Here is a 23970-nt window from a genome sequence, read left to right as displayed (position 1 = left end):
AAAGATTTTAGAGCCAGAAGGAACCTCAGGGAGTTAAACTCATGTTACAGAGGAGAAAACTGTGACTTCTCCCAAGGCGCACGGCTGATCAGCCACCCAGGCGAGTAGACCCAGCTGACCCCTCCCTCCGCGGCTCTGCCTCCCGAGCGGTGGCCTTGGATTGCACTGAAGACCAACCCAGTCAATTCCTTTCTGCCCCAAACCGGACCGGCTGGCCTTATGATATCACCAGGATAGAATTAAAAACAAAAGTAGACTGAGAGTTGAGCTCAGGGGGATGGAGAGCAATGCTAACAGTTCATTCGGCATCGCTTGCTGCAGCTACAGCAACTTCTGGATTCCGTCAAGTTCAGACCCTTAAAAAGAGTGGAAAAAAGAAAGCACATACTTTCCAGGGCCCGGGCGCTGCACGGCAGGCCAGCTGGGCGTAGCACCATGGCAAAAAGGTCTCTTCAGTTTCAGAAATTCGAGACCCAGAGCTTGCATACAGGGCTGTGGCTGCACCCGGGCCTGATCTGGCATCGCTTCTGCCTGCGGTTCTCTCAGACGCAGCTCCTGTGGGAAGCCCATTAGTGTCTAAAGAAAGAACCAGCCCTCCAAGTTGACACAAGGAGCAGGCTGATGTGTGCGTGAGTGTGTGTTTAAAGGCCTGTGTCCGAGGTCAACAGCCGTTTTAAGAGAACTCTTGGTTTTCTATGTAAACGTGTACTTCCTCTGGCCCAGAGTTAGCCTGTTAAGGGAATAAAGCACAATTCAGATTTCTGAGTTGGAAGCCTGATTAATCTCTCTGCCAGTTACATATGGAAATGAATTAGTAAATGGTCCATCTGGGACTAAACTACTGTAGAGACGATAAATGATCTCCATCATATGTCTGTGTTGCTGCAGACTGAGTCGTGCTCACCAGGAGCTGCTGAAAGATATCTGGGTGCTCTATCGTGGTCAGAGGAATAAAAGTTAAAAAAAATTTAGAAGTGAAAAATTTACTTTAAAAATTTAGAAGTGAAAAATTTACCTTGAAATGTCTTTTGGGAAGATGGTTTGGTTGATGCCAAGTTTGTGCCTTAGGACTTTGCTCTGTCTGCAAATATTTAAAAGGAGAGTCTGAAGGGCATAAGAAACATTTTACTTTTATATTTTCAAAGGCCAAAACAGTAACACATATTGATTGGTACTCAAATGTCTCAGCGAGTATAATTATACGTACAATAAAAATATACCCCTGTGTAATACTGCACTTTATAATTTTCATAGCAACTTCTTGTCTATTTTCTTATTTAAATTTCAAAGAAGGTGAGGCAAGTCAGTGTCTCTAATTCTTGATGGATGAAAAACTGAGGTTTATGAAGCAGCCGATTCTGATTCCAGCCTGGTTTGCATCAGAGCCTTGCATGACATCAAAAGCATTTTCAGTTCTCCGTCACTCATCTAGCAGCACCAGGAAATAAAGCCTGCTGTTTATGTCAGTCTTCTGGAAGCCAAAGTCACCCGTGCCTGATCATGAAAAGTAGTTTTCCTTTTCTCTCTAATTGGAGGTGTTGAGTATTGGTTTACCTTTCAGGGGCATGGTTTTTGTTTGTTTGTTTTAATGACGGTACTTGCAGCTGACATTTTTAAAAAATATTTATTTATTTGGCTGCGTCTGGTCTTGGTTTTGGCATGCGGGAGGCTTCTGTTGCGGGGCTTGGGCTTCTCTCTGGGGGTGGCGCGTGGGCTCTGGGCCTGGCGGGCTCAGTGGCAGGGCACGGACTTAGTTGCCCTGCGGCGCAAGGGATCTTAGTTCCCTGACCAGGTATTGAACCCTCATCCCCTGCATCGGAAGATGGATTCTTAACCACTGGGCCAACATGGAAGCCCCTGGGCGTATTTTAATTTTTTAAATTGAGGTGTGATTGGCATAAAATGATAGTAGTTTCAGGCGTATGACGATTCGGTATTTGTATACATTGCGAAATGATTGCAATAAGTTGAGTTGACATCCACCACCTTTACAATTTTTTATTTCGCGTGATGAGAACTTTTAAGATCTACTGTTGGCAGCCTTCATATGTGCAGTGCGGTCTTCTTAACTATGGTCACCCTGCCGTACACAGTATCTCCAAGGCTTACTTTTAACTGCACCTTTTGACACCCCTGCACCCCTTACCCCCAGTCCCTGGTTTATCTGATCCTTTTGCCTAAAGCACGTCCCTCTCCACTGGAGTTATTTTATAAACTAAAAGCATCCGTGCCCTCGAGTGTTTTAGGTGTGGTAACAAAATTGCCCCTTTGCAAATGTCTTGAGGGGACTGTGGTATCCAGGTTCTTACCCTACTTTAAAATTTTCTTTTGGGTCTTCCTCCAGGGCAAACCTTCCATAGTTCATCCTTGAAGCAGCTGAGATGCTCCCCTCTAGAAAAAGCAGTCCTAAAAGTACAGAAAAACCAGACTGGACTCAGAACTAATTCAGTCTCCTGGTTTATCCGACATCAGCTTCTGCGCACACAGCAGGTGCCCCTGGGTGGTCTTCATGCAAGGAGGAGATGCGGTCAGCCCCTTGCGGTGACTTGTCTGCTTGGCCGTGACCTTGTCTCACCCAGGTCACCTGAAAGCTGCTCACTTTTTGGTCAGACCTGGCTCCTCTGTGCATCTGAACAGCTCTCTTGCCTTCTTGGTGACTTGTCTGCTTGGCCGTGACCCTCTCTCACCCAGGTCACCTGCAAGCTGCTCACTTTCGGTCAGATCTGGCTCCTCCGTGCATCTGAACAGCTCTCTCGCCTTCTCACCTCTGGGCTTTTGCTTCAGCTGTTGCCTGTTCCCTCCTGTAAAAATCCTGTCTGGATCTTAAGACCCTTTACCACTGTCCTGATGCTTTTCCTTACCTGCTTCCCCACCCCAGAGGTCTCCTTTGTAACCGTCTGATTATTTGTTAGAGGAAATAACACAGTTGAACTCTATTTGAGTTGCCGGTGTGTCCGTCTTCTGTTCCAGTTGTTGCTGCTCCAGTCACTAAGTCGTGTCTCACTCTTTGCGACCCCATGGACTGTAGCCCACCAGGCTCCTCTGTCCATGGGATTCTCCAGGCAAGAGTACTGGAGTGGGTTGCCATGTCCTTCTCCAGGGGGGTCTTCCGACATGGACTGAGGAAACTGCGGGGTCACAGTCCATGGGGTTACAAGAGAGTTGGACTCGACTTAGTGATTTAAACAGTAACAAATACCTGTCTTATCTCCCACAGAAGACAGGACGTTTCTCCAAGGCAGGGATTTCATCATCCTCTCTCTGACCCCTCCTCCCTTCCTCACTCCTAGCCTAGTACTTTGTCCTTAATTGAAGCTTAAGGTGGATTAGAGCAGGGTGCTTTAAGAAAAATAAATACTCACTTAGCTGCCTCGGGCCTTCATTGTGGTCGCTGGATCTTCAGTTCCAGCAGGGGATCTGGCTCCCTGACCAGCAAGTGCACTCTGGTGCCCTGGACTGGAAACACGGGTCTTAGCAGCTGGACCGCCAGGGAAGCCCCTCTGGAGTAGGGTAATTTTCTTTTGCAACAACAGACTCAGTGTCTTTGGATGGGTAGGTAAATTACTGATTTGAGATGTATCAGTGTCCCCTTGGATGGCTTGTTAAAGCAGAGCCCTGGGACCCACCTCCCGATATGCAGATTCAGTGCCTGGTGGGCGGGACCGAGAATTTGCAATTCCAACAGGCTGTCAGAATGATACTGCTGGTGCCCTTTCAGGGGCCACTGTTTGAGATCCACTGACGGAATGAATTTATTTCCTAACATTCTCACTCTAGGCTCGTAGGCTCATACCATTCTTTTCTTTTCCTTATTTTTAAAGCATCTTTTTGGAATCTTATCTTTTGGCTGCACCAGGAGGTGTGTTCCTTGACCAGGGACGGAACCTGTGCCCTCTGCACTGGTGGCATGGAGTCTTAACCACTGGACCCCCAGGGAAACTCCCTCATTCTTTTCATGAGAGAGTCATTGCTGTCTCTTCCTTGAGGTGTAGGCCGAAAAAATATCTTCCACCAGAAATTATTATGCTACTGGACTTCCCTGATGGCTCAACAATAAAGAATCTGCCTGCAATGCAAGAGATGCAGGAGACCCAGGTTCAGTCCCTGGGTTGGGAAGATCCCTGGAGGAGGGCATGGCAACCCACTCCAGTATTCTTGCCTGGAGAATCCCCATGAACAGGAGAGCCTGGTGGGCTGCAGTCCACGGGGTCACAAAAGAGTCGGACACAACTGAAGCGACTGAGCATGCACGCATCTCATGCACCAGCTTTTCTATTCTGTAAGATTATTGGTTGACTGTAGCCTCCAGACTTGCAGTCCACATGTGAGCTTTAGCTTGATGGGATCTTTTTCTCCAGAAATAGAGCCAGAATAATTTTATTTGACAACAACAGACTAAAGAGCCATTGACTTTGCAGCCTGTCCACCTGGTCTACCCGGAGGATCAAGGTTGGGTTCGTGTGGTGGAACACTGGCCCTGAATGCTTGTTGGCACTCTGATGTTTTTCCTTTATATAGATGAGTATTTCAGTGGCAGCTGTAGTAAAATAAAATGATCTCACAAATGTCTCAATGGCAGCTATAGTAAAATAAGATGACCTCACAGTGTCTATGGCATGTATTTTTAAATCTCTGGGTTCTTTTATGCCCCATGAGGCAGTTTCAAGAATACTCCATCATGAAAGACTTGATGCTTCAATAACTTTCCAAGAGATAAAGAGGTGCAGTTGCAATTGACTTCTTCACTGAAGTGTGTCGTGCTTTAGAGAGGTAGCTAGAGATGACGTCCTCTGTGGTTGAGAGGGTTCGTTCTCCTCTGCTCTAATCCCATCTTCCTTCTGCTCCTCTCCACCAGCCACTAGACGCACCATCTCCTGGAAGACCAGCGTTCTTGTGATCATGGAGGCCTCTCTGTCCTTTCTGTGACTGGAGCAATGCTGACTGTGGTTTCCTGGACCCATTCTGACTCAGGTAACCACGCTGTGCCTTCCCCAGCTCGTTTACGCCTCATGGAGACTGCACTGAATAGATGAAATACCAAAGCAATATTTAAATGCAGATGCCAGATTGATTGCTTTTCCAGCAATTGATATTCTTTCCCTCTTCTTCCCTATCTTCTTAATGATCAATATATGCAGCTGATCAAACTGACAGTGTGGTCAATCAGTTTAGGCATTAAGATAATAAGAATGTTGAATGACGTCTTTATTTAAAACTTCGGTGTGTGTCGTAGACACACAAAGCCGTAGGAGCATCGCTGGGGATTTTCGTGTAGAAACTAGCTTCTCCTGTACATGGTTTCTCTAAATCATTTTCTTTCTCATAATATTGGATAGGCCAAAAAGTTCATTTGAGTTTTTCCAGCAGATCTTAAGGGACAAACTTTTTGGCCAACCCAATGCTGTGTTTCACCTGAATTATAGTAATCTTCCTTACATTGAATCTTTGAATTGGGTTTCATAAATATTGTTAAGTATCTGTTTTGTGTGCTTGGGACAGATGGGGATAAAAAACTATAGGATGTATAAAAATATAAGGTATATCCTCAGGCAGCTCACACTTAAGCCAAAGAGCCTAGACTCGCTGGTGAGACAGTGGCAGAGGGTGCTCAGCTGCTGGCTGGGGCTGTGTGCGGGGGTGGTTCTCTGGTTCAGGGAACGAGAAGACTCGGAGAACTGGGACTGAGATACTTAGAATTCATGGAGGACGGAGGGCCTCCGGCGGGCCGTGTCACTGGGGTCATTCCGCCGGAGGGAAGAGGATCTGCCTGGCCTGATTGCGGTGGTGGGAGTGAGCCCGGCCAGGGAGGGCCTGGCGCCTGGACCAGATGGGTCTTGGAGGACCCTGAGCCTCTGACCCAGCCAGAACCAGGCTCCCACACTGGGCCTTGTCTCTTTAAGGTTCCTTCGGGGAAACCCTGCCTGCCCCTTAGAGCTGCTTCGGCTGACAGCTGCCTCCAGGGGACCCTGGTCACCCTGCTCCCTGGCCAGCCTTCTGCCTCTTTGGGCTTGTCCACACCTGGCCTCTGCTTGTCTGCTGACTGTCTGCCGTCTACACCTGCCCCCTCCCCTCCATGCTTGGACTGGCAGGCGTGGCTTCACGGGGCCCTGGGATGAGCCAAGTGCCCTGTGAGGTCGGAGCCTGGTGATTCCAAGGAGCTGATTCGGAGCTGAGAAGTGGAATGGAAGGGAAGGGTGGGAAGAAGCAGGAGTCTGTAAGTTGATGCCAAGAGTGTACCAAGAGTTCTGAAACCCAGGATATGGGGAGGGCCTCGGGACTGAAGCTGCAGCCACAGTCAGGGGTGGGAGCCCAGTGGGCTGGCTCATTTTGCGATGGCCCAGTGGACCTCACCCACCCTCAGCTCTTTTGAATCCAGCAGTGGCCGCTTTCCGGGGCTTGAGGTTCTCCTGAGGCTGCTGCTCGTCCCAGCAGCTCTGCCTGGCCACACTCGCCCTGCCACACCATGCTCCATGAGACCCAGTGCCGGGCAGACGCAGGAGCTCTGGCCTTCTTGGACTCAGGGCTCTGCGTCCCCAGCCTCCAGGAAGTGGAAGAACTGGAACAGCAGAATTTCTCTTCTCCTCCCATGAAAGCAGTTGCTTAACCTGTTGTTGCTCTGCCTCTTCTAAGCCTGGGTGGGTCAACAAGGGCCCGCCAGGCTGGTGTGACTCATTCCTTGTTGTTGGGGGTAGACAAGCCGACATGGTTTTCACACTTTTAGATGACTGGAAAAAATTAAAAGAAGAATAGCATTTTTTTCTTCATAGAAATGATATAGAATTCAAATTTCAATGTCCCTCAGTTAAGTTTTGGGGACTTCACATGTGGCACTAGTGGTAAAGAATTCTCCTGCCAACGCAGAAGACGTGCGTTTGATCCCTGAGTCAGGAAGATCCTCCGGAGAAGGGAATGGCAACCCGCTCCAGTATTCTTGCCTGGAGAATCCCATGGACAGAAGAGCCTGGTGGGCTACAGTCCATGGAGTTGCAAAGAGTCACAACTGAATGCTTAGGCACACGTGCAAATTCAGCTTTACTGGAACACAGTGACTTCAGTTCAGTCGCTCAGTCGTGTCTGACTCTTTGCGACTCCATGGACTGCAGCACTCCAGGCCCCCTGTCCATCACCAGCTCCCAGAGCCTGCTCAAACTCATGTCCATGGAGTTGGTGATGCCATCCAACCATCTCATCCTCGGTCATCCCCTTCTCCTCCCACCTTCAATCTTTCCCAGCATCAGAGTCTTTTCCATATGAGGCAGTTCTTCACAACAGGTGGTCAAAGTATTGGAGTTTCAGCATCAGCATCAGTCCTTCCAATGAACACCCAGGACTGATTTCCTTTAGGATGGACTTGTTGGATCTCCTTGCAGTGCAGGGACTCTAAAGAGTCTTCTCCAACACCACAGTTCAAAAGCATCAATTCTTTGGCGTTCAGCTTTCTTTATAGTCCAACTCTCACATCCATACATGACTACTGGAAAAACCAGAGCCTTGGCTAGATGGACCTTGTTGGCAAAGTAATGTCTCTGCATTTTAATATGCTGTCTAGGTTGGTCATAGCTTTTCTTCCAAGGAGCAGGCGTCTTTGAATTTCATGGCTGCAGTCACCATCTGCAGTGATTTTGGAGCCCCTCAAAATTAAGTCTGTCACTGTTTCCATTGTTTCCCCATCTATTTGCCATGAAGTGATGGGACCGGATGCTATGATCTTAGTTTTCTGAATGTTGAGTTTTAAGCCAACTTTTTCACTCTCCTCTTTCACTTTCATCAAGAGGCTCTTTAGTTCTTCTTCACTTTCTGCCATAAGGGTGGTGTCATCTGCACATCTGAGGTTATTGATATTTCAAAGATGAGCTTCTCCATCTTTAGCTGCAAATAATATAATCAGTCTGATTTTGGAACATAGCCATGCTTATTCATTTCCATATTATCTTTTCCATTACAAGGGCAGAGTTGAATAGATGGGTCAGAAACCATAAAGAATTTACTTTCTGACCCGTTACAGAAAAAAATTGCCATTCTCTGGACTAGGCAGTTGCATAACCATTGTTTGCAAAATTTGAGGTGTAGACCTTTTTCCTTCATAGAGAAAATATGGGGGCTTCCCTGTTGGTCTAGTGGTTAAGACTTCACCCTCCAATGCAGGGTTTGATCCCTGGTCAGGGAACTAGATCCCCCATGCCTCGCAGCCAAAAATCAAAACATAAAATGCAAACAGTGTTGTAACAGATGCAATAATGGCCTTAAAAATGGTCCTCACCAAAAGAAATCTAAAAGAAACAAAAGAAAATAGGGTGGAAGGTTGAGCAGGATTCGAATAAGCTAGAGAGGAAGAGAGGAGTCTCTAGACTGAGGCAGAGAGGTGGTCATCCTCTGTCGGATCTTTCTGTTCATCTGTTTAACTTTCAATTAAAGCTAGATTTGACACCAAAGCCATTTCATTTCAACAACCTAATTATTAGGGTTATCTTTAAAATGAGGCGTCCAGACTTCTTGGGTTAATATAGATGTTGGAACAAATAAACACCAAATTAAAATATACCCTGCATTTTGAAACTTTTTTCACTTGGCACCGAGTATGAACTATTTTACTTTAAACCAGATAAACATTTTGAGTAAGCATTGAAGATTTGCCATGAGTAAGCTATGGCATTTAATCTTGGCAATATTGTCCCAGTCTGGTGGGATTTTATGATACTGTTGAGTGAAAACTGGTGAAAGCTGGAGATGTGGGTTCTAGTCCTGCTAACTTGCTGAGCCAAGGTAGGCTATGTCGTATACTAGGGTAAAGAGTACACCCCCAATTTTGGGGCTTCGTGCAATAAGAGTTTATTTCTCACTCAGCCAGAATTGGATTGCACTGATGTGGCTTTGCTGCCTCCAGCTTCTGAGGTTTCCTGTCTCCCCCATCTTGTGACACCTACGTCTCAAAATGTTGCTTCCTGGTTGCTGCGATATGTGAAAAAAGAGTTGAGAACACACACCCATTCTTAGGTGGCTTAGACCAGGAGTGACTCAGACCAGTTCCACATTGATAGTCCATTGGCCGGAACTAGTCACATGATTCTTGTTGCTAGGAGACTGGGAAGGAGGGAGGGGCAAGAAGGATGCTCAGGGTCCTGCCTGCCCCTGCAACACTGGGTCACTGTGGGAAAGCTCAAACTTTATCTGTCTTTTGTCTGCCCTTCATTAAAGGCTAATTAACTAAGACCTATACTTTTCACACCGTTTATGAAAGGCTCAAATTAAACAGTTTATGAAAGAGCTGTAAAAGGTATCGCAAGTTGTAAAATATGTAGACTGTAATTGCTACCTTACTTCTTCACTGGGTTTTGAATTGTGAAGGACTGGAGCTGGAATAGTCACACACGCCCCAGCACGCCTGAAGGTATCATAGCGTTTGCCATTGACCCAGCGTATTATGATACAGCTGTTCCCTTCACACCCGGAAATATGCTGGTATGGACAGTACGTAGATATGACGCCCCAGCTTGACCCCACTGGTCATCCTTGGAGATTAATGTCAGCTACTGTTTACTGAGCCTCTTTTAAGAGTCACAATGTTCTACGCTTTTGCCTTCCTGGTTTCATTTAATAGCCCAAACAAACTTGTGAAGTAGGTGCAAGTAATCTCATTTTAAGATGAGGTAACAGGCACAGGAAGGTTTAAATTCCGCATCATCACAGCTAGCGAGTCGCGCTGCTCTGCTCTGCACCCCGGTCTGTGTTAAGCAAATTCCACGTGACTGCCTCCCTCATCCCTCACAAGGGTTGTGTCCTCGACCATGTGGGGCCCCACTTCCCTGACACTGGCTTTGGAGTCTGTTTCCAGACCACACACTGGGAGAAGGTTTCCGCCCTGAGCGGTGAGCCCAGTCCTTTAGGTCCCCGATGAGAAGATGAGCCATGAAGTCACGAAGGCCTTCTCTAGAACCAGCAGATAGTGGGGCCAGGGCTGGCGAATTCCGCTCCTGTTATTCGGTCCCTCTTCACTCTCTTCCCCGATGTTGACAACGGCAGCGTGTTTTCAAAATGGGCACTGCCTTTATATAGAGGGAGAAAAGATTTTATTTTGAAATCTTGGGTGGAGTAGAAGTTGAGCCAGTGAAGACTTGCCATGTGTGGTGCAGTTGATCCAAACAGGCATCTTCCCAACGCAAATAGCGAGTCCAAAGCCAGCTCCATTTTCAGCAAGTCTATTTACAAATCTATTTATTAGAAAAAAGAAAGTCAAACCACAACTGAAGACCAGTGTGCTTGCAGAATAATACCGGATAAAAACCCATCTAATCAGGAGATGGTGTCCATTTCCCGGGCCCCTGGCATTCCGAATCACTGATTGTTGAAAACCGACCCTGCAGAATCAAAGGGAACAGACTCTGAAAAGTGGGCCAGCTGTATCAGAATCATCTATTGCATTGCTGGCTTCCAGAAACCCCACCCCACCCCCAGACAGCTATACACGTGGTTTCTAAATGTCCAAAGAACACTAAAGGAATTCCATTATGAAAGAGGAACTAGGTGGAAATTTCTAATCCCGTCTCATAAACAGTATAGGAGTAACTTTAAAATATTCTGCTTTAAGCATGCATTTAATTTGTGCTCTGGGAACCAAATAATGTTGCTAAGATAAAACATTCTAATAATGATTTATGTAAATTTATTTGTACAAAGTAATGGTGTAGTTGCCTATAGCAAATTGCTTGGAATAGGAAATGACATTTATGAGATTATTTTTTTTTCCCCCTCCAAATGAATACAATGGAGAAAATAAGAGACTCCAGAAAGGGAAAAAGAAATCCATGTTCAACATGGCGTCTAAGGGCAGAAGAGGCAGAGACAGCTCGACAGGTTAGAGGGTGTGCAGACAGTCGAGAAACTCAGTTCAGCGTGTTTTCCTGTGATGGTCTCATTATTTGAGGCATTCGTGGGCCACACAAAGAGGGTGTTAGATTCTTAGAAGGCTAGAACCCTTTATTTTATAATCATAAACTGCTCAGACACCAAAGCTCTTTCCGAATAGCCAACGACAGATCACTTGTTGTCAAAGTGCCCCGAGAGACAGGGTACTTACAACATGGGGGGCCAAGAGGCCAACTGTAATTAAAAACTGGGCAATTAATCTCAGTGCCCAGTCACTTTCGTGTCAGGGGAAGTTATGCTTGAGTTGTAAAGGGGGCCCGAATGTTAATAAACCAAACAGAAAACTCTCCCAAGGACTGATTCATCCACCTGCTCGGGAGTTCTCCTATGGCTGCCCACTTAGCGCTCTTGGTAATGGCTCTGAGGTGTTTCCCGGAAACATTTCCTTAAATCCCCATATAGGTAACTGAGAGGGTTTCTGGATCTGTGCTTTGGCCTTGTAAATAAATGCCCGTTAGAATTTGCCAGAACCTTTGGAAAAGGTATGATATTAAGACCTTCGTTGTGGGAGGCATTAATTGTTTTCTCAAAATCTTTTTACTGTGTCACTTGGTTGTCACACTCATTTTTGTGAGGAAAGAAGAGTTTGTGTTCTGCTTATAGACCGAGGGGCCGCAGAAGCCTCCCAGGAAGGCCACGCAGCTGGGCTTTGGCGGCAGGGTGGGGAGGGAATAGCTTCCCCACGACTGTTTGTCTCGTCATCACGAACCAAAGCTGATGAAAGAGATTTGTGAACTTTGGAGGGCGTACTTCATTTTACAGCAAGATCAGGGTTTTGGTCCCTTGTAAAGCCTGTTGGAATGGCACTGACCATCCTCAGAGAAATGGCCTTGTCTGATTGGACAGAATGGTGGCTGTGGGACCGAGGCCCGAGGGCTGATATCAGGGCTCCTGAGAGCCGGCGGGAGGCCTGAGCAGGACTTCAGAAGGCAGTGAGAAGGCCGCGGGCTTCTAGGGAAGAGCGGATGGCCGGGCCTTTCAGCAGTGCCATTAGAGTGAGTGTCCTGTGAAAGCGTGGCTTCTGGTCGGGGTACTTTTGGTGAAGGGCCCCAAGGGCCCCAGGGGGATGTCAGGGACAAGAGTATCGCCAGAGTTTCAGACTCCTGTCCTGCCTCTTTCCGGCTGAATGACTTCGGGTATAGATTTCTGAGCTGTGGATTCCTAGAAAATAATGGCAGGTATCTGAGCCTGCATTTGCCCATCTGTAAAATGGGGATAGTGATATTTACCTTATAGAGTTGGAGTGCGAATTAAATAATTCTTATAAAATATTTGGCACGGGGGAGGATGGTTGGGTGAAATAAGGGAAGGGAATTAAGAGAGGAAGACTTCTAGCTGTAAAATCATGGGAACGTCATATACAGCACAAGGAACAGTTGGTAAGACTGTAGTGATTTGCGTGCTGACAAAGGGTTACTGGACGTGTCCTGGTCAGCCTTTCATAATGTATTCCATTGTTGGAATACTATTCCCTGAAACTAACATAATGTTGTGTGTCAATTACACTGCAATTAAAAATAAAAAAATAAATGAAAGTTAAATATTTGGCCCAGTGCTTGGCAGGCAGTAAACACTCATTTTATGATAGCTCTTAAATGATGATAATTGTTCTGACTCAAGAATTATGGTTTTGACTGATAACTGGTAATGAGATTAAAATCCACTCGTTAATGAGAATGAATCGAAAAGATTTCTAAATCATTTGTTTCTCTGTAATGAAAGATAGCAGGCTCAGTATGAGAACTCATTCATTCATTCAACAAACTGTTCTGTTTTAAAAAATAATTTATCGACATATGTTGCTCCGAGTCTTCGCTGCAGCACAGGGACTCCTCACTGTGGTGGCTTCTCTCGCTGTGGAGCACAGGCTGTAGGTGCCAAGGGCTTTGGTAGTTGCGGAGCACGGGCTTCATTGCTACATGGCGTGTGGAATCTTCCCTGACCCGGGATTGAACCCGTGTCCCCTGCACTGGCAGACAGATTGTTATCTCCTGTACCACCAGGGAGGTCCCACCAAACAGTTCTTGAGGCTGAAGGCCTCTGGCAGTCTGTTTGCCAAGAAGGGAGAGGCCGAATACAGAACTCTAGTCTCAAGGGATGAGCAAGATTTTTACGCAAAGGCCCTGAGCGGGCCACTTTTACACATATGGTCCTTGTTTCGCAAGAATCAGAGATTAAGCTGGTCTACATCTTTAGCTGCTGCGGAAAGCCCTGGTTTGGGTTCAGACTTTGCCCGTTGGTTGCCTTCAGAACCGCGATCTTGGCCAGGGGAAGAGTAGGTTTATGTCAAGAAGAATAGATGGAACCCTTTGGTCCTTGCTCCTTCTGTCCGCCTGCAAAAGGAGGTGTTCTTGGCCACCGTGGGGTCGGGCCCCTGGGCTGGAAGGGTGAATACATCCTTTTGTTAGAATTCATTTCCATTAGAAGCACACATCCCCCTTCCTTATCAAGGGTTGAAAGGAATCCAATGTAAAATGTGTTGATTTTTCTTTTTTTGAGATGGCCATATAGTTATATCACCTTAGAAAAGGGGTTTCACAGAAGTTCTCAGAAGGGAGATAAGGAAATGTGAACGTTCTCAAGTGAGGTGAGGAAGTCTGTGATAATCCTCGGATTCGGGGTCCAGTCTGTCTATTTCAGTGGTCCCCAAACACCAGGGCTCCTCCGGGGAGGACTCTGAGGGGCCTGCGGGGTCGGGTGGGGCGACAGACAGATAAGCACAAATGAGAGTTCAAAGATGAGCTGCTCCCCAGCCCAAGGCAAAGAGAAAAACAAGCGCAGGAGAGTGCCTTCAGTATCCTCTACTAGGAAAAATAAAAGTTGGCAACCTACGCCTCTCCTGAAACCATTTTTGGAATCTCCTCGTGGTGCAGAATCACGATCTGGGAACCTCCTTGCCTTGGCTTCTCCCGTCCTGTCTTCCCTGGGTCCCTCCTCACCTCCTTCTCCTCCTTTCTGGCTCCTCTGCTGTTTTCTGGAGGTGCACAGCCTCTGGCTTATCCTCCTTATTAACAGGAGGCGGGCAAGTGTTCGAGACGTAGCAGCAGTTACGACTTCTCTGTCATTCAGGGAGGAGAAAATAAAGGCCTCTGGAACGATGATTAGGCATGTGTCCGCAGCACTCTGGCTTAAGAGTAGCATAGTCTGGAACTTGCCTGGTGATCCAGTGCTTGGGACTCCGCGCTTCCACTGCTGGGGGTGTGAGTTCAGTCCCTGGTTGGGGAAGGAAGATCTTGCATGCGGTGTGATGTGGGCAAAACATGATGAAAGTTAAAAATTAAAGAATACACAGTCACACCTTTGTCTCCTTGTGGAAATCTGGCAGACAACATTGCCCCTGCAAAGGCAGAGAGTGGGCCGTTACTTCCTGGCCCAAAGTGCCGTATTGTGCTTTTTCCCTATAGTGGACACTTATTTGTCCACATTTATTTTACTCTCCCTCTGGTATATGTGTGTGAACTCCCCAAATGGATATTTGGGTGTTGACCAGGGACAGAGTCGTCTGAGCTCAAACTCAGACTTGTGCTCATCTCAAAGCTGCCTGCAATGCAGGAGACCGGGGTTCGATTCCTGGGTCAGGAAGATCCCCTGGGGAAGGAAATGGCAACCCACTCCAGTATTCTTTCCTGGAGAATCCCATGGGCAGAGGAGCCTGGTGGGCTACAGTCCATGGGGTCGCAAGATTCGGACACGACTGAGCAACTAAACCACCATATCTCCATCAGTGATGAAAGCCACATAACTCAGGTGAGAGGTTTTTGGTTTAATAGTAGAGAGTTAGGTTCAAAGGAATAATTATGACTCAGAGCAGGGCCGTCTCCCAGAGTCTGAGAGGAGATCTGTTTTGAAGCTGATACCCTTTGAAAGAGAATGGTGTCCCAGTTGCCCTCGTTAATATGGCGGCTCATGGTGAAGGAAGGGAAGGCGCTCTGCAGAGGGCAGGACGCACGCCCAAGCCCAGTCCCTGCCTCTCAGTGGCTGGACTTTGAACCGACACTCAGACGCTAGGAGAGGGTGGGCTTGTGAAGTGAGCACATCTTACGGCAGGTCAGGTCAGTTCAGTCCGCTTCTTCGCATGTCTTTCTCCTTGCCGGGAGCTGCGGAGACCTCACTGTCTTTGACCTTCTTTCCTTGAATACCAGAGGCTGTCATTACCCCAGAGAGAAAGCATATTTTTTTTTCCAGGTGCAAAAATCGAGGCAGGGAATGGGTTGCAGGAGCTACTGGAAGGTCGAGATTACTTGCCAATTAGAATTTAATAGATGTTCTCTGTGGGTAGTTGGATCTGTGAATGGACAGCTTCTCTTGTGAATCAGTTTCGGGTGAACTGCAAGAAAACTGGGCGACGCTGAGCTCTGGGTGAGGACTGGATGCTTTCTAGACTGCTCCACTGGGTCCTCTAAGGTAACTAAGGAGATGCTGTGCTTTTTTTTTCTTTGCAGAGTGGTGCGTACCCCCATGATAGGAAGTTAGGTGCTTGATAAATGCTTCTATATAGTCACGGCCTATTATTTGTATGGCACTTAACTTTATCCCTCACGTGAAAATACCTGCAACATCATAAGAATCTGTTTTGGGGATGTATATGTATATTCCTTTAATGCATTTGTATATGTAAATATATATGTGCGATGTGTGTATAAATAAACCAGAGATATCATTTGATTCTGGGATAGTTTATAGGATTCACTGATTTCTTATGAAAATATCTAAATCACCCCCATTGTAAGTGGTTCCCCTTTTTTGTTTTTGGAACATCTGATGAGCATTTTACTATTTTTTTAGAAATATATGTATTTATTTGGCTTTGTTGGGTCTTCACTGCGGTGCTCCGACTCTGCAGTGCGAGGGTTTAATGGTTGCAGCCTGGGCTTAGTTCCCCTCAGCCTGTGGGATCTTAGTTCCCCGACCAGGGGTTGAAACCGTGTCCCCTGCGTTGGAAGGTGGATTCTCAACCACAGGACCAGCAGGGGAGTCGAGAGTCATTTCTCTTTAATACCATTCAGTCTCCACTTCTTTTTAAATTCTTTTACCCAGGACACTGTAAGTAACCTCCGGTTGTATGTTGCTTAACTGAACAAAAATGTCAACAACCTGCTATTTATTTTATTAAACAGCTTGAGTAGAGATGTTTGGTCTGATTGCCGGAAATTGTTAGCTTATCACCAAGCTGCCCTGATGATTCTTATTATTCAATTTGCATTGCTTACAATGATAATTCTTACTACATAAAAGAGCATGATGTTTTATTTGTATAGTTCTTTCATTAATAATTTAATTGACTGTTACATCCGAGTGGTCCTGCAACACGCACATCTAAGTTCCTAGAGATTGGCCCCTGGGCACCTTGGGAAGTCAGAATTTAGATACAAACAGAAACGCTTAAGGCGCGGATACGGGTGGTTGGCAGGTTCTTTGGCCTTAACATCCAGTGGGTTGGCTGTACATTTCCCCTCATCTTTATTTCCAGGCATTTTATTGACTCCATCAGCTGTGACTCTGATCTGGTCATTTTAACAACCTAAGAAATTAGATCATGGTATAATTGTTTAGGGGCTTCCCTGGTAGCTCAACTGGTAAAGAATCTGCCTGCAATGCAGGAGACCCTGGGTTTGATCCCTGGGTTTGGAAGATCCCCTGGAGGAGGGCATGGCAACCCGCTCCAGTATTCTTGCCTGGAGAATCCCATGGACAGAGGAGCCTGGCGGGCTACAGTCCATGGGGTCGCAAAGCGTCGGACATGACTGAGCGACTGAGCACGCAGCACACACATAGTCATTTTAATCACTAAGATGACTAGATCGATACCAATTTATAAGTGAAATAGGTAATGATGGCTAAAACAGTAAATCTGACCCCAAATGATTGAGTCAGTGGCTTCATATCAGCAGAATCTGTGTCTCTGGGGCCTCTTCTTCAGACATGGGAAGCTTTTTTTGGTCACAGCTTAGCAAGTGTTCCAGGATGACGCTGCAATTGTGTGAGACGTATGTTTTGATCCAGGTGCTGGAGGAAAACCTTGTGGATTCTTCCCGTGTAGGAGACTACTACAATTTTGTCTCCATTCCTGTTGTAAATAAAATGATGAATTGAAATATGACTTTGGAGTCATGAGCAATAGGGGCGAACGTGATTTTGGGGGTGTCAATCCATAGTGATATTCAAGGAACTGGCTTTTAAAACTCTGGATTCAACAGAGAAAGAGATCGGACAAAGAAGTTCGTGTATGGCCATTCCCGCCTGACATCCGGGCAGGTACTCGCGTGTGTCAATCGAGTGTTCTCCAGGGAATCTTCCACTTCAGAAACTGGGGCTTGTTAGCACTGTTGCCTTCTCTACTGGTGGATGACACGTTTGAGCATGTTTTAATCTCTAGCCTTGCACCGGGGAGTGTTCGCTGGGGTCTCGGGAGAAGAATTGGAGAGTTCAGACGATTGTTTGAGAGCTGTTTATATTTATTTTTTGGCCCCACTGTGCAGCTTGTGGGATTTTAGTTCCCAGACCAGGGATTGAACTTTTGCAAAGGAGTTTGGTTTCTCATAATTAAAAATTGTGTGTACATCTGTAATAAACATCTGGATTCCTAGTACTGCAAACCCTGTGGAAATACAGCCAGTTGCCAGTTCAGTAGAAGGTCATGATCTGGTAATAGAGCTGAAGCTCCAGTACTTTGGCCACTTGATGCAAAGAGCCGACTCGTTGGAAAAGATCCCAATTCTGGGAAAGAGTGAAGGCAGGAGGAGAAGGGGATGACAGAGGATGACATGGTGGGATGGCATCACCGGCTCAACGGACATGAACTTGGGTGAACTCTGGGAGACAGTGGAGGACAGGGAGGCCTGGTGTGCTGCGGTACATGGATCGCAAAGGGTCGGACGTGGCTTAGTGACGGAGCAACGACAACACGCTCTGGTGACTGAGTGGTGCGTTTGTGTCCCTGAGGGTAGACTAGGTTATGGGTAACAGATGCCCCCCCAGACTAAGGGGCATGAAACAATGAAGATACTATTTCTTGTTCATCCTACGTATCTGCTGAGCTTGGCTGGGGGACTCTGGCCTAAGTCATCCTCATCCTCGCTCCCAGATGGAGGTGACAGAACACACCCCATCACCAAGACTGAGAAAAAGGAAAACAGCGAAGCTCTTGCTGGCTCTTGAAGCTGTCCAGGAGTGACCTGTGTCACATCCACTCACGTTTTACTGGCCAAATCTAGCTCCCACCTAACTTCAACAAAGTGGGGAAAATGTTGGATAATTGTGCACTTGAAGGAGAGAGAGCTGAACTATTTATAGACAACTTTATGATGCCCATCGTATACAAGGTGTGCTCAGCCACCCAGTCATATCTGACTCTTTGTGAGTGTATGGACTGTAGCCCACCAGGCTCCTCTGTCCATGGGATTTTCCAGGCAAAAATACTGGAGTGGGTTGCCGTTTCCTTCTCCGGTGGATCTTCCCAGCCCAGGGATTGAACCCACGAATCCTGCATCGGCAGCGGATTCTTTACCGTTGTGCCACCTGGAATGCCTCTTATTGATAGAACTCTAAAAACCTAGCTCAACAGAAGCCAGTGAGCAGAGCTTACGAGAGAATTCTTTGCATCCTTCAGAAAAATGGACCAGTCACCTGAATTGGAGCTGCTTCATCTCTTCAGCATTGTCCTTTCCCAAAAGTGGACTGCAGTGGCCGGAGGCGCCAGCCTCCCAGATTCCTGTCTCACACACAATATAAGCCCCGTGAGCAAGCCTGTAGTGTGCCTGTTTGCAGGTGGGCCATCTGTGGAGCACCCCTAACTGTCCCCGGCTTGGCCAACCCTGGGCCCACTCAGCTCCTCCTGCACCGACCTTCTGGACAGCCACATCCCTTGGTTTCCCCTTTTGGGTATTCACTGTGGACTGTCTCCGTATTTGAAAGTCATCCTTTAAACTTCATTTTCCTATGTGGGCATCTGGAGATTTCTTCTTGCAGATACAAAGCCCCCCAGGTTGGGCTATTGCTTTGTGCGTGCGGCCCATGGTGGGAGGTTGTTCCTCACTCCCGGCTCCCAGAGGCTCCCATTGTCCTCGCCTCCATCTTCTCGGCATCTTCCATCCATCTCTGACCCAGGCCTCTGGCTTCAAGTCTGTCTGTTGGAACTGAATACTTGGCTCCAGGCTTGTGTTGTTGGTGTAAGGATTTCCAGCAGGGCCTTAGTTATGTCCTTCAAGCCCCCACAAGGAATTTATATCCACAGAAGAGAGCCTCACGGAGCCAGCAAACCCAGCTCTCTGAAATAGAGCCAGGAGTTGTGCAGTGCTAAGTCGCTTCAGTCATGTCTGACTCTTTTCGACCCCCGGATGGTAGCCCACCAGGCTCCTCTGTCCATGGGATTCTCCAGGCAAGAATACTGGAGTGGGTTGCCATGCCCTCCTCCAGGGGATCTTCCCTGGAGTTAGGGAGAAACAAAAAATATCCCAGAGAACAAAAGAGCTTTCCTCAAATCTGTACACTAAACTTTAAGTTGATCATTGCTGGTTTTGTGTTGTAAATGCAGCCACACTTTTAATTAACTTGGTTGTCTGAGTCCCAAGAAAACTTAGGCACAAAGAGGTTAAAAAATTCGCCTAAGGTCTCAAAGCTACAAGTGGTAGAACAGGTTCTTAGGATTCTAGACTTAGAAGGATAATCAGTGTTTGTGATGGTGGCAGTGAGATAAGGAGGCAGGTTGGACTGTATTTACTTTTTTTTTTTTTTTAAGAAAATAATAGGAAAATACATAATAATTGTAGGACGAGTCCTTTCAAAATCTTTCCTTTTCTCCTTTGCCTTTAGCTTCCTTTTCTTTTCTCAACTATTTGTAAGGCCTCCTCAGACAACCATTTTGCCTTTCTTTTTGCATTTCTTTTTCTTGGGGATGGTCTTGATCACTGCCTCCCATACAATGTTATGAACCTGAATGGCATATTAAAAAGCAGAGACATTACTTTGCCAACAAAGGTCCGTCTAGTCAAAGCTATGGTTTTTCTAGTGGTCATGTATGGATGTGAGAGTTGGACTGTGAGCGTCGAAGAATTGATGCTTTTGAACTGTGGTGTTGGAGAAGACTCTTGAGAGTCCCTTGGACTGCAAGGAGATCCAACCAGTCCATCCTAAAGGAGATCAGTCCTAAAAATTCATTGGAAAGACTGATGCTGAAGCTGAAACTCCAATCCTTTGGCCACCTGATGGGAAGAGCTGACTCATTGGAAAAGACCCTGATGCTGGGAAAGAAAGGTGGGAGGAGACAGAGGGTGAGATGGTTGGATGGCATCACTGACTCGATGGACATGAGTTTGAGTAAACTCCGGGAGTTGGTGATGGACAGGGAGGCCTGAAGTGCTATAGTCCACGGGGTTGCAAAGAGTTGGACATGACTGAGGGACTGAACTGAACTGAGCTCCCTTCAAAATGGCCACATTTATTTTTTTAATTCTAATGTCTGAAGAGTATCAGTTGGCTGAGAAATTCCAGCAAGTGGAATGGGGCTTCCTAATTTGCCAAAAGAATGTAAAGTTACTCTATGTTCTCTTTGCTGAACATCTAGTTTAGCTGGTGTATAAAAAATGCTTATGAAATGTGGTTGTTTTTTTTTTGCACAATCAAGGTGAAGACTTGACTTGGTCTGTGTCATGCTGACCAGCCTGGTTCTGGTGGGCCTGGGTGTGAGCTGGGGGGCTTCAGGAATATTTGGGAGTAGGGAGCAATTCGGTTTAGTCACTCAGTCATGTCCGTCTCTTTGTGACCCCATGGACTGCAGCACGCCAGGCCTCCCTGTCCATCACCAACTCCTGGAGCTTGCTCAAACTCCTGTCGATGGAGTTGGTGATGCCACCCAGCCATCTCATCCTCTGTCGTCCCCTTCTCCTCCCGCCTTTAGTCTTTCCTGTCGGGTTCTTTTCCATTGAGTTGTGTCTTCACATCAGATGGCCAGAGTAACGGTGATAAGTAACAGTAATGCATGTTTTTGAGTGCTGTTTACAGTCTGAGAAATTGACACGTATTGACTCACCTATTTCCATTTTACACATGAAAATGCCGTGGTGCAGTGAGGTTAAAAAACCTGCTCCAGAGCAGGACATAATCAGAAAGTAGCATGGTAGACGGAGTGCAAAGCAAATATTTCGATTTAAGACTTTGTTCATTGCCTTTCATTTTAGTTTGTTCAAGCTGCTGTAGTCACAGGCCACGGGCTAGGTGGCTTGTAGGCAACAGGAGTGTGCTTCTCAGGGCTCTGGAGCCTGAAGGGCTGTGGTCAGGCTCTGTGCACGGTCTAGTGAGGACCCACTTCTGGGTCCAGGTGTCTGTGCTCAGCTGCTGGAAGAGGCTAGGAAGCTCTGTTTCTGTCCTGTGTGCCTCTGCAGTCCCATGGACTGTAGCCCACCAGGCTCCTCCGTCCTTGGGATTTCCCAGGCAAAAATACTGGAATGGGGTGCCATTTCTTCCTCCAGAGAATCTTCCCAACTCAGGGAACAAACCCGCGTCCGCTGCGTCTCCTGCGTCGGCAGGTGGGTCCTTTACCACTGAGCCACGGGGAAGCCCTGGAGTGCGGTGTAGGGTGTCTTTTGTCAGGGCACTGCTCCCGCTCATGAGGGATCCATTCTTGTTACCTAATCATGTCCCAAAGGCTTCACCTCCAAATGCCATCACATTGGATGTTAGGATTTGGGAATGAGGGGCACACCATTATCCAGACCATTTTTAAGTGGAAAAAAAAAAAAAGCAAATTTCAGGAATGTTGAGTCCTATTTACATTAAAAAACTCAAGTCATATATGTGTGTGCATGTATGTACTTATATCTTTATACTTATTTTTGGCAGGATACATAAGATGAGGGTAGAGAGGACTGAGCGTTCAAGGTAGGAGGGAAGGCAGAGCATTCCTGTATTGTTTTGTCTTCAAAAACAGCAAAACAAAAAACCCCAAACCAAGCCTGCCTGTAGCACTTTCTTTTTAACATTTACATGGGCCTGCTTGTTTAGGTGGTGAGGTAGGGGCCATTTACATTTTCTTTACCTTTTTCTACATTTAGAAGTGATCGAGTAAATCATCGAGATGAAAAGGAGGAAAGAGAAGGGGAGGTGGTGGTCCAGAGACACTGGGAAGCTGCTCGAGTTGGATGCTCCTGAGTTTTGGGTGGTGGAGACTAGGGGAGTAAGGCCTGTTGGCTGACTTCTCCCTGCCTGGGTGCTCAGTGTTTTCCATAAAACACTGGAATAACTGTGTTTTCCATAAAAATTGGAGTAACATTTGAAACTAATCTTACCTGTGGTGATGGATGCATGTATTTGTGAATATACGAAAAACCATTAAAATGTACACTTTAAATGGGGGGAAGAATAGTAAAACAAATCTCTCGATCAAGCCAGAATGATACTCTGCATCTCCGACATCTCGGGAACTCCAGAGTTGAGATTTAAGTGGAAAATTCCAGGAATGTCCTCCAGTCTGTAGCACCAGCAGAGATCTTCACCTGCAGGAGTGAATGGAATGTGACCTCTCAGTCCCCGAAATGACAAACAGCTCAGGTTGGAGGTGTTAGATCACTCTTCAGTCTTGCCAGTGTTTAAATCTGCTGAGTTTTAGGGAGCCCCTTTCACATGTGGTCAGTGGTATAAAGCACACCTCCTCCAGCCATCTTGCTGAACTTACTGAAGAGTTAAGTTCATAAACTGAGCGAAGGGAGCTTTCTCTGCAGAGATTTCCCGGAAGGAGGAGTCACTCAGAAGTCTTCCAGGGGGTGCTGGAAGGCATCTGAACACTGTGGTCAAGCGTGTATGATGCCAGGATTGCCTTTCAGTGGGCCAGGAGGATGAGTGGAAGTCTGAGTTCGAGAAGAGTAGGCCCCTGAGCTGCCTTTAAGCTTCAAGTTAGCACAGGAGCTCCGTGGGGCGGGGAACCGGGGCAGGCCTGGAAACGGTGAGAAGATGAAGGCATCAGAGAGCCCCACCTGTGACTTCCCTGTCCGTTTCTCCCCACCGCGATCCTTATCCTTTCCTGCCCACTCAGCTGATGGGCCCCGGAGAAGCTGGATGGACTCCGTGTGCACTGCACGCATCGGGGCAGTGGGCGGGGATTCTTGCCCCTGCGTGTCTCTGACACCCCAGGCGTTGGGCCACAGAAAACCATCAGGGCGGCCCCAGGCTTTTATGGCCCTGGAGCAGGTGCCATGTGGCTTTCTGAAATGAGTGGGTGCAGTCTGAGTTCCAAACACGCCCTCCTAGAAGTTCCTAATAAGCTTTCCCAGGTCTCTTCTCCTCCAGCAGTACTTGTTCAGCGAGGTGGCGGGCATGAGAGAAAAAGCGGATTATGTAGGGACGTATTGCTCATGAGGAGACCTTTGACAGCGTTAGCCAGATTCCGTAACATCCCAGTAGGATACATTTGACCTTGGATGAACTTTCCAACGTCAGGGGTTCCCCTAAGGAAGAAGAGGAGGAACTTGACTTCTGACTGCCTGGTCGGGAGAGCTCACCAAAGTGGCCCTCCCCGTAATGGAGGGGTTTGCCCCAAAGGGGCAAAGGTTCCTGCTTTCCTTTGATCAATTTTATTTTTTTTTTAAGTTTTTCTTTTTCTTTGTTTTGCTTAACATGTGTTTTTAAATTTAATTTATTTTGAATTGGGAGGTAATTGCTTTACAATATTGTGTTGGTTTCTGCCATACATCACCGTGAGCCAGCCCTAGCTATACGTATGTCCCCTCCCTATTGAACCTCCCTCCCGAACTTCCCTCCCATTTCCCTGATCAATTTTAAATAGCCTCCTGGCTTTTCCTTGGCTACCAAGAATTCAGAACTTTAGAGGCACAGACTCTAAGCTCCCTGCGGTACAATCAGGAAGCAGTCATTCATGAGAAAAGTAGGCGTTTACAGATGTTATTTTATCAGACAGAAAGCTGACCTTGTTTTACCAGACAGGGCCTGTCTCTGCCGTTTGTCATACCCCAGCGCTGCTCCTGGTAGCTCACCAGAGTCCTTCATGGACAGGTGGGCCCGGACGCCAGTGAGCTTTTCTTTCACACTAATTCTCAA

At 46.9% G+C, this 23970-nt stretch overlaps 1 protein-coding gene across 6 annotated transcripts in view; it reads left to right on the top strand.

Annotated features, from left to right (window-relative positions):
• FOXN3 (forkhead box N3) overlaps positions 1-23970 on the top strand; it is a 437687-nt gene that overhangs the window by 114032 nt on the left and 299685 nt on the right. For all 6 annotated transcript variants that reach the window (XM_061429661.1, XM_061429669.1, XM_061429665.1 and 3 more), the window contains exon 2: positions 4856-4971. The gene's annotated coding sequence lies outside the window, so the exon portion shown is untranslated. The remainder of the gene's footprint in view (positions 1-4855; positions 4972-23970) is intronic.

The sequence above is a fragment of the Bos javanicus genome, chromosome 10 (genome assembly GCF_032452875.1).
Source record: "Bos javanicus breed banteng chromosome 10, ARS-OSU_banteng_1.0, whole genome shotgun sequence".
NCBI lineage: Eukaryota > Metazoa > Chordata > Mammalia > Artiodactyla > Bovidae > Bos > Bos javanicus.
This window is presented reverse-complemented; position numbering and strand designations above follow the sequence as displayed.